Below are 14,133 nucleotides of genomic sequence, written 5' to 3'. Positions count from 1 at the left end.
ATCATTTGATCTTCACTCAGGGACATAACTCCATTGTCTAACCTAAGCCTGACATTCAGGACTCCTCTGTTTTTGCAGATGCATACTGACACGGCTCCCCTCTGAGACTAAGCCTGCTTGAAACATACACACAGATCCCTGTTAGTCTGAGCTGACTTGGCTTTGGTTGAGTCCAGACTTCTCAAAACACTGTCCTAGCCTTGGAGATGGAAACAGTTTTATTATCCCCCTTTTTGTTATGACCAAGAAAATGCTTCAGAAATGTTTTTCACTTACGAAGGGAGGAACGCTCAGGTGACATAGGGAGCGTTTGGACCTTAGGGGGTTGGGATGTTTTCTAATTTCCTTGGGAAGACACGGCAGGTGAAAAAGGGACATTCTATTGGGGTGGAAAGTGTATTGGTTCAACTGATTGAACTGAGTCCTGGATAAGTATCAGAGGGGTAGCCGTGTTAGTCTGAATCTTCAAAAACAACGAGAACTCCCGTGGCACCTTATAGACGGGTAAGGGTACGTCTACACTAGCCCCCTAGATCGATCTAGGGAGGCTAATGAGGGCGACTGGAATTGCAATTCAAGCCCGGGATTTAAATAACCTGCACTTGATTTGCATGTTCCCAGCCGGTCGCCATTTTAGAAATTGACTAGCCCAAAGTAACTGCCAGTTTAAAGCCTTTAATTTGAATTAGCTGGTAAACCTCATTGCAGGAGAAATACCAGCTAATTCGAGTTAGGGCTTTAAATCGGAATCCCGTTTCACTGCCGCGCTCCAAGCACTGAATTCACTAAAAAAAAAGATCTGCTTAAAGCTACCGTATAAAGTGCAGCTCGTTCCAATTTATCAGTAGTATTAATGACTTGTATTACTGAGGCGCCTAGAAGATCTAGTCCCTGAGGGCTCCATTTTGTTTGACACTCACCAGAAGAGCTTACAATTGAATTGTCAGGACACCATAGCCGGGAGGAGGGGAAAAGCCGGGAGGAGGGGCACTTCTGAGACCACATGGTTACAGAGGAAACATTCCTATTTCAGTGTTTTTAATTTTATTTTGAGGTGGTGATTTGCAATGGCATGCCCTCCGCTTGTTTTCTTGCTGCTTCATATAAAATATAACCAAGAAAGTGTCCGCAGATGCCCGGTCATTTTTACTGGCTGATATTTCAGCAGCTTCCCTTTCATCCAGGAGGCAGCTTTCTAGAAGAGGAATTGGGATTTTGGTTGTTTTCTTTATTTATTTGCTGCTTTTTGTACCCTGTGGCTCCAGGCCACATGCGGGGTTCTGTGGGTCTCTCGCACTTACTCAATTTCCTGTGGTTGATGGGGGCTTTGGGCACTGGTGCACTTCGCTCCTCATCTTCTCTGCCTCTGGCACCTCATAGTTCTGTCTCCTTCAGGCTGTAGGACTTTGGCTAATTTCAGTTCTTGGGTCTAGTGTGGCTGCTGGGTGGGGCTGGTGGCTGCAGGTCCTAGTGGACCCTGCTTCTCTTCAACTCTGTGGCTTGTGTCCCACGTGGTTCCTACGTGGGCACCCTGATAACCGCTGTCCTTGCAGTCCACCTGATGGTGGAATGGAGGATCAGGCCCGGTCTGTTCAGATACCGGGGTCTAATCAGAAAGCACATTCATACTCAAAATCCAGCAACTTTACAGGAGGTCTTAGGGGATGTGAGGATCATGTAGGCCCTGCTGCACTCCCATTTCCTTGTCCCTGAGGACTGGTTCCTTCCTGGCTGTCTAAAATGCTCCTCTGCTAGCATGAAAGGAGGGGGCAGCTTGCTGGCTGGGTAATGCCCTGGTGGGATCCCCAGCTGGAATCCAGATGCCGAGCACAATGGGGGGGGGTGTGTGTCTACATTTCACCGTTATTTCGAGGTAACGAGTGTTATTTTGAAACAACAATGCGAGTGTCTACTCAGCCATTCCGTTATTTCGAAATCATTTCAAAATAACGGACAGCTTATTCCGAAATCTGTGAACTTCATTCTACGAGGAATAATGCCTATTCTGAAATAGCTATTTCGAAATAAGGCGTGTGTGGACGGTCCGCTGCTGCTATTTCGAAACAGCCCCTCCTCTGGGCCATTCTAAATTATTCCTCCCCAGTGCCTCCTGGGGCTCTAAATCGAGATAGCACGTCTACATTCGGGAAGCCTGCCTCGGACTCATTTTGAGGCTTCCCTACACTGTAGATGTGCTATTCCAGAATAGCTTGTTTTGAAATAAGAGTGCAGTGTAGACATGCCCAGGGAGTCCTGGTGGGGCTAACTTCTCTCCCGCTCCACTACCCTACACATGCTGTAATTTTTCTCAGACTCACGTAAATAATATGGAACCAACTCAGATAAATGCCCTTTGCTTTCCTGCCCCCATGATGGCAGATGGGAAAGGGAAACAGCTGCTGAGAGCCGTAATACAGGTGTCATCTGAAAAACAACCAAGTGCCCCTGGCAGTGGAATCCAGAAATGGTTCTACTTCACTTGAGGTGCTCAACCTAGAGATGCTCATGAACATCTTGTCCGCCAGGGGCTCTGCGGCTGCCCAGGATCCCAGCAGCTGTGAATTTGGGGTGCAGCACCCCACCTAAAAATTGTTCCAGCACCACTGAGGAAGGGAGCATGTACAAGCAAATGCTTTAAGCAAGTGTAAGAAGCCAGATGCCCTGCTCAGAGTACAAGCTAAGGAGCAAAGTTTTACAAACCAGTGACAAGTTTGGAGTTGCTTTTGGTGCAAATGGACACTTAAAGTTTAGCTCCTGCCTGAAGACAGTCTGTGCTGAGGCACTGGTATCTTAGGCAATGTTTCTGTTTCTGTTCCCTGTGTGTATTCAGTCAGCGCGCCGAATGCTGGTGATAAAAATAAGGTTTTAGTACTTACGTGAGCGTTTCAGAGCCACCTCAGCAAGCTGAAAACTACTGGGAGACCGAGATGGATTCTGCAGTGACTCATGCGTGGTCCATAGAGTTAAGTCCCAAAGCAATTCTCCTCCCAGCTCTGTCCTCAGTCACAGTGTCCAGTAAGGGTAGAATTTGCCTTTCTGAACTTTATCACCAGGGGGAGGTATGAAACAGAACCCAGCTCGACTTTCCCAGGGGGAAGTGTGCAAGCTTTGCCAAGGTGATGGGGAGAGAGGTTTCTAATTTACACACCGAACCCCACATCTGGAGTTGGTGAGAGACCATTAACATGGTGATGGCACTTTTCAGAGTGGGACTACATGTTCATGGCAATGATTCCTGCTCTCACAGGGAGTTTTAAACCCGCAGCCAGAACTGGAGGCAATAGGGAATTGTCCTCAGGCTGGATTGGTATAGTTTTTTGGGAATTCTCACTTGCCACAGGAGAATCGAGTGGGCTTATGGCAGCAGGACAGATGATGGTTGAATCATAGAAGTCCCCCTCAGTGCTCTGATCATGTCACTGACACCTGTCTTCTTGTTCTCCAGGGCTCCCCACCACCCTGTCCTTCTAGACCAGTTCCTCTGTCTCCCCCAAACAGGACACAGAGTTGGGGTTACTGCCCCCTGCAGAGCAATAAGACATGGAACCATTTCAGCTCTGGGAAGGCTCAGCTATAAGAGCTCAGCACCTAGGAAACCAACCCACAAAAGGGATGAAAACCCCAATGAAACCATCTTACCCTCTTAAAAGATCGGCGCTCCCCATCCCCATGGAAAAATATTAGGTTCAAGATGGATTCCAGGACCAGGTGGCATGGTCACATGTCTTTCTAGAACCAACCACAGTTTGGGCTTACAGGTCAGACATAGCCATCCACAAGTTGTTGGTTAGAGTATTGAGTCATTAAGTACCTGAAGTATCCCTAATGGCTCTGGTTAGCACATTTAGAACTATAAACATATCCATACTTCATACTTCTAACTTCACATAAAGAACGATACATGCACAAAAATAGGATATACAGACTCAGCAGACTGTAACTAAAATTGGTATCTTCTATGACCTGTTTTGCATAAAGCATTTTCAAGTGATGCATATTCATATTCATAAGCCAATTCTCATAAGCATGGAGGGTGGTCCCATGACAACGCACATTCAGAGAAACCAGATGGATCAAAGCAAATCTATCTGAAATGTGGTTTCCTCTGGGTTTGGGTCAAAACTGGGCTCAGGTTTGCAAAAAATGGAGCTGCTTTTTTAATTGACAGTGAAATCTCAAAGCAAGTCGCTTTCAGTCATCTTGGGCTTTTATAACAGAAGTTTATTGTATAGCTCGAATTCTGATGAGGGGCATGCTATACGTAACTTCCTGATATAGGCTCTGATCAGACATGGGGGGAATGCGGTTTGAGACATAAGCAAATGGTGACATTCTACTTTTATCTAGACCAGTGTAACATCACTGACTGTATGATGATTTCTAGAAGGTGGCAGTAATCAACGTTCTTGCTAGTTATTTCCATCCACGTGCAGAATAAATTTTGTTGTGTGCACTGAGGCATGTGTGGAAGTGCACCACCAATAGAAGTACATGCTGCCAGCTGTGGGCAACTGTGAGCATTCTGCTAATCAGCAGGGTGGCACCTGAATCTCTCCTGGGTGGCTGCCCACGTGCTCAGCTCACAGGTCTCACTGGCAGTGATCTAGTGGGCAGAAGAGTTTGATCCAACAAATTCATTTTTCTTGAGACAATGTTGCCCTTGGATTGTATGTGCGGCTCCCAGTGAAACTAATGGCGCTTTCTGGACACAATCCAAGGGCAGAATTTGGCCCAGTGTATCGAAGTGGAATCCTCCTCTTGTCTCTCGATTCTCCCCAAGAACACAGAAAAATATTCAGCCAGTAAACATTGCACGCTGCTAGAGCTCTGCGTCCAAGCGAGGTTGCCCAGGGGCTCTTTAGGCTGTGAAATGAACATGGAGCAGCATAATTAGCATATTTTAAAGGCATTAACGAGAAATAATATTTGTTGATGATGTTTTTGTTCCAATTCTGATTAAAACGCCCTTTGCGTTACTGTTTCAGCATAAAACAGAGCTGTTAGGAGCAAATATCACCTTGCTTTGTCCCTTATTTAAAAAACAAATCTCTGGTGATGAATATCAGAGGGGTAGCCGTGTTAGTCTGAATCTGCAAAAGCGGCGAGGAGTCCTGTGCTACCTTATAGACTAACTGCAGTGTACGAGCATAAGCTGTCGTGGCCTTGACCCACTTGGTCAGATGCATGACATGCATCTGACGAAGTGGGTCTTTGCCCACGAAAGCTGATGCTCCTACACTTCAGTTAGTCTATAAGGTGCCACAGGACTCCTCGCCACTGGTGATGAAGAGATCTCAGAACTCTTGGGCTGCGTCTAGACTGGCATGATTTTCTGCAAATGCTTTTAACGGAAAAGTTTTCCGTTAAAAGCATTTGCGGAAAAGAGTTTCTAGATTGGCATGGACGCTTTTCTGCAAAAGCACCTTTTGCGGAAAAGCATCCGTGCCAATCTAGACTCAGTTTTGTGCAAAAAAGCCCCGATCACCATTTTAGCCATCAGGGCTTTTTTGTGCAAAACAGTCCTGTGCTGTCTACAATGGCCCTCTTGTGCAAATGATTTGCACAAGAGGGCTTTTCCCCGAACGGGAGCAGCATAGTATTTCCGCAAGAAGCACTGATTTCTTACCGTAGGAAGTCAGTGTTCTTGCAGAAATTCAAGCGGCCAGTGTAGACAGCTGGCAAGTTTTTCCACAAAAGCAGCTGATTTTGCGGAAAAACTTGCCAGTCTAGACACAGCCTTGGGGTAGTTCTTCAAGTTACCATGGGACTTTGCTCACCCGGGACAAAAACTGGATCATCCGATTTACCCCTTTTCACACAATTATTATATTGGAGTTGATTTTGGCCCCCCGATCTGCAGACATACTTTCTTCCAGGACGAGACTGGTGCATCACCACCTTGTCTTTGGCGCAGGCTGTTTTTTCCACAGGCACTATACCCCAGAACACTCGGTACCTGCATTTGCCTTCCACAATCAGCTCTTACTGTGCATTTCAGCTTTTTCCCCCCTCCAGAGCAGCTTTAAAGCATCTCTCTTAGTTATATTTGATTGGGCTGGTTTGAGACCTCCCTAGGGGGAACTTGAAAGGCTGTAGCGTCAGACACGGTGGGGACCTGACATTTGCAGCCTTTCTAAGTGGAGGGGGGTCATTGTTGCATTTTTTGTCTTGCAAGTAGCATCTTGTGATAGCCTCGGTGATAAGGGCTTTTAACTCAGCCTGGACATTTTCTCTGCCAAGCTGATCGGCAGGTAACCAGTCAATTGCAGGCTGACTCCAGCCTTCCAGCCACTCGGTTTCTCTTGTCAGTGTTTTCGACACACCGGGGGAACATCAGAGCCGTAAATTTCAGATGCACCTGGCAAGCCAAACAATGGGGGAAGAGACGCTGCGACACACCTTAGCGTGTGTCTGTGTGCTTGTGCACGCCGTTGGGAAGCTTTCAAACTCTAGCTACAGCTGCAGGGAATAGCTAGCCTGCAGCGTGAGCACACGCTCCCTGCTTGTAGAACGAGTAGTCCTGGAGCGCCCTAGAGACTCACAAAAACATAAATGCAGCATCACGCGCTTTCATGGGGAAACCCCTCCTTTTCCAGAGAAGCTTGAATGGAGGAAAAAGGAGGACCCAGAATTTATAACAGAAAAAGAAGGGAGAACATAAGAACTTAAGAATGGCCGTACTGGGTCAGACCAAAGGTCTATCCAGCCCAGTACCCTGTCTGCCGACAGTGGCCAAATGCCAGGTGTCCCAAAGGGAATGAACCGAACACATAATGATGAAGTGATCTGTCTCCTGCTATCCATCTCCACCCTCTGACAAACAGAGGCTGGGGACACCATTCCTTACTCATACTGTCTAGCAGCCATTTATGGACTTAACCTCCATTAAATTATCTAGTTTTCTTTTAAACCCTGCTATAGTCCTAGCCTTCACAACCTCCTTAGGCAAGGAGTTCCACAGATTGACTATGTGCTGTGTGAAGAAGGGAGGGAAGCACCTGTCAATTGTAGTGCAGGTGCTAACTGAGCGGTGGGGAAGTGTCCCACTCTTAGCTTTAGGTGTCCCTTCTTGTAGGAGAGGGATCATGTTCAGTTGCCAGGACTGCCTCTCAACCACCACCAAGCTCATCACACAACACACATGCCTGCAGGCCACTTCGGTGCTGATAACCAAAGATTTTCATGGAACAAACCAACCAGGTCTACCTTACATACCTGCTAGAATGGGGGAGGGCATTGCGCGAGACTCCCGACTGATTTTTCTGTGGGTCAGTGGCCCTCGACCCAAAAAGAGTTCCCCACCCAGAACTGTCCCACCACAGGTGTAGTGAGTGCGGGTGGGCGGGCAAGGGCCCCGTAATCCTCCAGGCTGCGTTGCTTCGGGGAGGTGGCAAGGGAATGGAGCAGGGGTGGGGCTTGAGGAAGGGGGTGGGGCTAACGAGAAGGGTTGCCCCAGCCCCCGCTTCTCCTTGGGCCCTGTGCCCACCCCTGCGCTCATGAGCACAGATTCCCCTACCATTTGATTTAACTGAGACTCTCTCGTAGCTGAGCTAATGGAGAATCCCTCTTCGGTGGCAATGCTGTAGTGTATTGCCTCTGTTGGCTGCCAACACTAGACATAGTCCTGGGGACGTAAACAGGCCTGTTGCTGCTAAACAGACCAATTAAGGGCAGCGGGGCATGTGCATTTATTATGCTGTGCATCCAGGTCGTCCATGAGGTGCTATACAAAATACACACATGTAGCACCCACCATGTTGTGTTACAGAGAGCACCGGTGCCTCCATTGTCAATGTTGATGATTTCTGGTTTTGACCTCGGCTCAATCACCTTCACCGCCTCCTCACCAAAAGAAGCCAATCTCCTTCAGATTTAACAGAGCGCCTCCCCTCCCCGGGTAGAATTGTCCCAGAAAAGTGGGGCAAATCACCCATGGACTCAACATGCCAGCTCCTTAATTGCATTGGCTCTCATTCTGCCGAATTTTTAAAGTAAGAAACTGACAAGTGGCTTTTCATTTCAAAACAAGGAAGACACTGTAAAGAAATGCTCAAAATTATGTGCAGATAATTAAACTGATTCTGACAACTTCCATACACAGTGGGTGAAGTTTTTCCCACACAGGGTCCCTTGCTAATGTCCTGGATAAATTCTGTAGCCTGCGGCTTTCTCATTTATTCAGCATGAGGGTTCCAGGTATCTCAGTAAACTATGGAAGCAAACTATTAAATATTCATTTCTCTGAATAAATCTCAGTGTGTACATGAATCAAAAAATGTGTTTACAAGCACAGGGAAATGGTAGATATGTATTTTTAAATAGTCAATTTCAGTTTATTGCATTAATGAAACAAACAAATCTTAACTCCAGTTTACAGAATGAATCTGAGCCTCTTATGTTGTTGTCTTGGTTTCCAATGTATTATAATCATTGACCCTGATCTCTTTGGGAAAACTCATTCCGAAATATGGAAGGACCTACTCTTAGCAACTCTTAGGCATACAGGCCCAAACTTCTAATGGGTGTTCGGAACATAAATACCTTTGAGGATGTGGGGTAGTTGTAGCCATGTCGGTCCCAGGATATTAGAGAGACAAACTTCAGGTCTGAAGAGGAGCTCTGGGTGACTCTGAAACTCAAACCCTGTGGCCTCCTGCGGAGCTGAAAGTCTGAGCCCTGGCACTCCACCTCATGTGGGGCTGAAGCTGGACAACTACCCCCACCCAGCTTCCACAGCGCTGAAGTACTGAGGGCCCCCAGAAATAATCTCTTTAGAGTTTAAGCCCTCACCAGAGCCATGCCAGAGACACCGGCCAAAGCAGATTCAGGGAGTGGAGCCAAAGGTCAGGACTGATGTTCCCTCTAATCTTTTCCATCCATGTGTGGTTTTTCCCAGCCATGTGTGGAATAAATTTGTTATGTGCACCAAGGCATATGTGAATGTGCACCACAAGGAAAAACAGTAACGCAACTGTGGGTACCCTGTTAATCAGTTGGGTGGCATTAGAATCTCTTGAGCAGCTGCATGAGCACTCAGCTTACAGGGAACACTGGTCAGGACTGAATTACCTGGAGTCAGGGAAGGCAGGAAGGAGCCAGGCTTGGCGTATGGCAGGGTCCAGGTGTGAGAGAGATGGGGTGCAGGACAGGGTCTAGGCTGGAGCAGTAGAGAAGCAAAGCAAAGCAGGAGCAGGGCTTGGAGTAAACCGATCACAGGGAGGTTGAGACTCCACAGGCATGTGCATTAAGCAAACTGCTTCCTGGGCCCCTCTCAGACCTGGGGTCTTCTGGGCAGCTCAGCTGACTCAGGTCTGGAGATGGGGCAGGCATCTGTGCACTCCTGCATGGAGCCTCAACAGGTGCAGGGCCATGCTCCTGACATTCCCGAATTAGGGTATTTTCCTGAACTGGGCCTTTGGCTAGAACAGCGATGGGCACTACAGAAAATCCTAGGCTAATGGGTAGGAAGGGGATTAGACTGCAGGGGACTGAAGGAGAAGCTTATTTGGCAGTGGTGGTGGTAATACAGGTCATGTCCCAAAACACTTTATAGCAAACTAATTGCTAACCATGTGCTCAGTTCTAGTGTGGGAACATTCCCCCTATAAATAAAATAAGACTCTCAGATAGTACCGTGCTGGTCACTGTGGTACCTGGCTAGATAAAAAGGAAAACAAAATAGAACTGCAAAAATCAGGAGGAGAAACGAAATGAGGCACATCAAATTCTGAGCTGCCAGTGATTTTCCCTCCACCCACACTCACTCACTCTGGGCTCATTGCAAAAAGAACTGATGGATGAACCCAAAATACAGTAGATCATCCTGTGATCATGTGCACAGAGCAATTGTTTTTTCATGCTGCTACTTAAATCCACATGTTAGTTCCACTGCCTCATTCACGATGCAACCTGGTTCCTGATGTGTGGCCCAGGCAGCTGTTCCTGTCTAAAGCAGCACCAGGTGCTGCTGCCTGTTAATTAGGTTTAACGAGCTGTCCTAAACCATCAGGCTCATTCCTTCTCTCTAGACAGCACCACCCCAAGTAGCCTTCAGATAATATAGTTTTGCCCAGTGGTCTTATCAGACCCCATACAGTAAGCAGGCTGGGGTTTGGGTCACAGGAGAACACCAAGAAAGCCCCCTGTCTGGATAGGGCTCATTTTTTTACCTTTGCAAAGAAGGTAATTAAGGCAGGGTGGACCAGGCCCCCAAAACTCCCTGCTGGAGGCTTGTGGCCTTACCACACCTTGCCCAGCAAACCATAGAGAAGTCCTCCAGGAAAGAGAGAGAGGCACGAAGGATGTGACCAATCAGGGCCCAGCAAGCCAGTTAAAAGGAATCTGCTGGGTCAGAATGAGGCAGTTTCTCTTTGGTGTTCAAGAGGCTGGGAGCTGCCTGGAGAGCAGAGCTGCAGGAGGGCAAGTCTAGGCACTTGGACTGGGGGGCTGCTTCTGTGAGGTGAATGACATGTAGTACTTGAGTGACTCCATCCACTGCACCCCACGTCCTTGCCCGTTATTGCTTTGTTGATATTATAACCCCTGTTTGTATCTGTCTGTTTGGAGAGGTCTGTGCTAACACAAGCCAGGTACCCCCTCATATGCGCCAGCAGCCTCCGCAAAGGACAGTGACAGCACCTTGTTACTTGCTGCAGTCCACCCTCATTGTCCATGCTGCGGTGCAGCATCCAGATAGGAGAGGGGGTTCGTTCCTCCTATGCTATGGTACACAGCTCTGCAGGTGCTGATCAATGCTATTTATGTCCTTGCAGGGCAGCTAGGGAGCCAGCAGCTTCTGCAAGACGTGCCACGTCCTCAGGGCACTTACTCTATACCAGGGTGGGGAACCTAAGGCCTTGCTTGCCTGGATCCAGCCCCTGCTCTATATCTTGGCAACTCCAAAATGCCGTGTAGTAGCCAGTTGGCGTGTCTGGAGTTTTCATCCCCCCAGAGCAGAAATAAACAAATTGCTTTCTAATGGGGGTCTGGTGTCGGGTGTGTGTGTGCGTGCACACATGCATTGTAGCCTAGCGCACCTGACCCATTAATTACAATATACTTTCTCTAGAGCATTCAGAGTTCCAAGGGGGTAGGGTGTGTTAGTTGTTATATGCAAGTGGCCTCTGAAGTCTTTTGTAACCGTTCATTAAGTAGGGCCAGTTGCCCAGCATGGTGGCTGGGGACCCCCTTTGCCAGTTGAGTTGTAGAACTGACACCTCGCTGCGGGTGAAGGAAAACAGTGACGCCTGCGTGCTTATGCCTGGGAATGGCTCACGTGGATTCTCAGTTCGACTGTGGCACAGGTGGGACCCCAAATAGTCTGAGCTGCTGCTGCTGAGACTATTCCTGTAGGTTAGGGGGTTTCCTGGGTGTCTGAGCCTCAGCAGAACCCTGTGCTGTTATCCGTTGCATCCTGCAAGCGGAGGAGCGTGCCAAGCGGTGCCCAGAGACCGCACTTGCTTCGGTTAGTCTGGGTTGTGGCAATGTTTCTGGCAGGCCTGGTGCAGGCAACTAAACATTTCAACTGCCCCAGGCCTACAACCCCCTCTCAAGAGAGACTGAGGCTATGTCTACACTGGCGCGTTCTCACGCAGAAACTCTTTGGCGGAAGAGTTCTTCTGCAAAAGCTCTTCCAGAAGAGAGTGTCTACACTCTTGCGCGAGAAAACTCTGATGGCCATTTTAACGAGAGGGCTTCTTGCGCAAGAAATTCATGTTGCCTGTCTACACTGGCCTCTTCTGGAAGAGCTCTTGTGCAAGAGGGCTTATTCCTGAGCAGGAGCGTCAGAGTTCTCGCGCAAGAAGCCCTGATTTTATACATTAGAACATCAGCTTACTTGCGCAAGAACATGTGGCCAGTGTAGATAGGCAGCAAGTTTTTCCGCAAGAGTGGCTGCTTTTGCGCAAGATCACACCAGTGTAGACACAGCCTGGCTGTGTCTTGACTGGCAAGTTTTTCCGCGAAAGCACCTGCTTTTGCGGAAAAACTTTCCAGCTGTCTACACTGGCCGCTTGAATTTCCGCAAGAACGCTGACTTCCTACTGTCTGAAATCAGTGCTTCTTGCGGAAATACTATGCTGCTCCCATTCGGGCAAAAGTCCTTTTGCGCAAAGCTTTTGCACAAAAGGGCCAATGTAGACAGCTCAGATTTGTTTTGCACAAAAAAGCCCCGATCGCAAAAATGGTGATCAGGGTTTTTTTTGCAGAAAAGCACGTCTAGATTGGCACGGACGCTTTTCTGCAGAAAGTGCTTTTGCGGAAAAGCGTCCATGCCAATCTAGACGCCCTTTTCCACAAATGCTTTTAACAGAAAACTTTTCCGTTAAAAGCATTTGCGGAAAATCATGCCAGTCTAGACGTAGCCCCTGAGTGTAGCTTAAAATCGGGACCACTGTTAGACAGAGATAGTGTCTCTGTTTGACTGCAGATCAGATACCCTGGGGTGTTTTCATCAGCCTCTTAAATCTTAAAGTTGTTCTCCACTAACCATAATGAAGCCTGCAGCAATTAAGTATCTAGCACCTTTCATCTGAGCTTCTCAAAATGCTCTGCAGAAATTGATTTTAAGCCTCACAAACACCTGCGATTCCTAGCTCAGCAGGGCAGTAAATCTGTCTAATCTCTGTACCGCAGGTGTTTCTAATCCATCAATACATGTGCCAGGTCTTGTGTAGCCAGATTCTGAAGAGATGCCTGGAATACTCTGGCTGGGTGGGAACACCAAGAAAACCTTGGCAACAGTGATCAATTGTCACTTTCAAAGACCTGTGTGGTGTGTGGGGCTTTTTAGAGGTGGGTGCCCCTGTCTCTGAAACGAATCTAACCTAAAAGCTCCCGTACGGGAGATACCCACGGTGGTTACAACCCAATTCCTGTGTGGGATATAGCACAGGAGCAAACATTCCTCCTGTCCTCCCCAACCTGTCATTCACAGCGTCCTTTCTTCCTGAGCCCTCGGGACGTGGCTGTAGGCTCCACCTCACCCCTTTCCATATGTGCTGCAGCAGAGTCAGCTTGTCCTTCCCCCCTCTCCGGTTGAGCCCAGCTCTGCTTCCCTTTTAGATGCAAAAGCATTTTCTACAGCAGAAGCTCCCAGTGCCCGGAGTACCCACCATTTTGTAAAATTGGGGGACGTGGATGAAGTCGTTTTTACGAGTGACTCTGCCTCTGTTGTTCCCTCTTCCCCGGTCAGGGCTGGCGACAGACTTTGCTGGGCAATGGGGTGTGTGTGTGTAGAATCAAAGAATTAGAAGGGACCTCGAGGTCATCAAGTCCCTCCGGGCAGGACCAAGCACCATCTTCTAGATCATTCCTGACAGGTGTCTATCCAATCTGCTCTGAAACATCTCGGCTGTGTCTAGACTGGCATGATTTTCTGGAAATGCTTTTAACGGAAAAGTTTTCCGTTAAAAGCATTTTTGGAAAAGAGCGTCTAGATTGGCATGGACGCTTTTCTACAAAAGCACTTTGTAGAAAAGCGATCGGGGCTTTTTTGCGGAAAACAAATCTGAGCTGTCTACACTGGCCCTTTTGCGCAAAAGGGACTTTTGCCTGAACGGGAGCAGCATAGTATTTCCGCAAGAAGCACTGATTTCAGACAGTGGGAAGTCAGTGCTTTTGCGGAAATTCAAGCGGCCAGTGTAGACAGCTGGCAAGTTTTTCCAGAAAAGCAGCTGATTTTCTGGAAAAACTGGCCAGTCTAGACACAGCCCTCCAGTGATGGAGATTCCACAACCTCCCTGGGCAATTTATTCCAGTGTTTAACCACCCTGACAGTTAGGAAGTTTTCCCTAATGTCCAACCTAAACCTGTAGTTTAAGCCCATTGCTTCTTGCTCTATCCTCAGAGGCCAAGGTGAGCAATTTCTCTCTCCCCTTCTTGTATACTTGAAAACTGCTATCATGTCCTCTCTGTCTTCTCTTTCTAAACTAAACAACCTCAATTCTTTCAATATTCCCTCATAGATCATATTTTCTGGACCTTTAATCATTTTTATTGCTCTTCTCTGGACCTTTTCCAGTTTTCCAACATCTGTCCTAAAATGTGGTGCCCAGAACTGGACACAGCACTCCAGTTGAGGCCTAATCAGTGCAAAGGTATGCTGTCTGCCAGGGGCCCGTATCCGAGATGTTA

At 47.8% G+C, this 14,133-nt stretch overlaps 1 protein-coding gene across 3 annotated transcripts in view; it reads left to right on the top strand.

Moving 5' to 3' along the window:
• Positions 1–10,378: 10,378 nt before the first annotated feature.
• LOC102447849 (tetraspanin-15-like) overlaps positions 10,379–14,133 on the top strand; it is a 282,367-nt gene continuing 278,612 nt past the window's right edge. For 2 of the 3 annotated variants that reach the window (XM_089773762.1, XM_089773761.1), the window contains exon 1: positions 10,379–10,459. The gene's annotated coding sequence lies outside the window, so the exon portion shown is untranslated. The remainder of the gene's footprint in view (positions 10,460–14,133) is intronic. The other variant, XM_089773763.1, reaches the window with a different exon arrangement.

This window comes from Pelodiscus sinensis, chromosome 28, assembly GCF_052426305.1.
Source record: "Pelodiscus sinensis isolate ZL-2025 chromosome 28, ASM5242630v1, whole genome shotgun sequence".
Classification (NCBI taxonomy): Eukaryota; Metazoa; Chordata; order Testudines; family Trionychidae; genus Pelodiscus; species Pelodiscus sinensis.
Note: the sequence above shows the minus strand (reverse complement) of the source record. Positions and strands in the feature narration are given on the sequence as shown.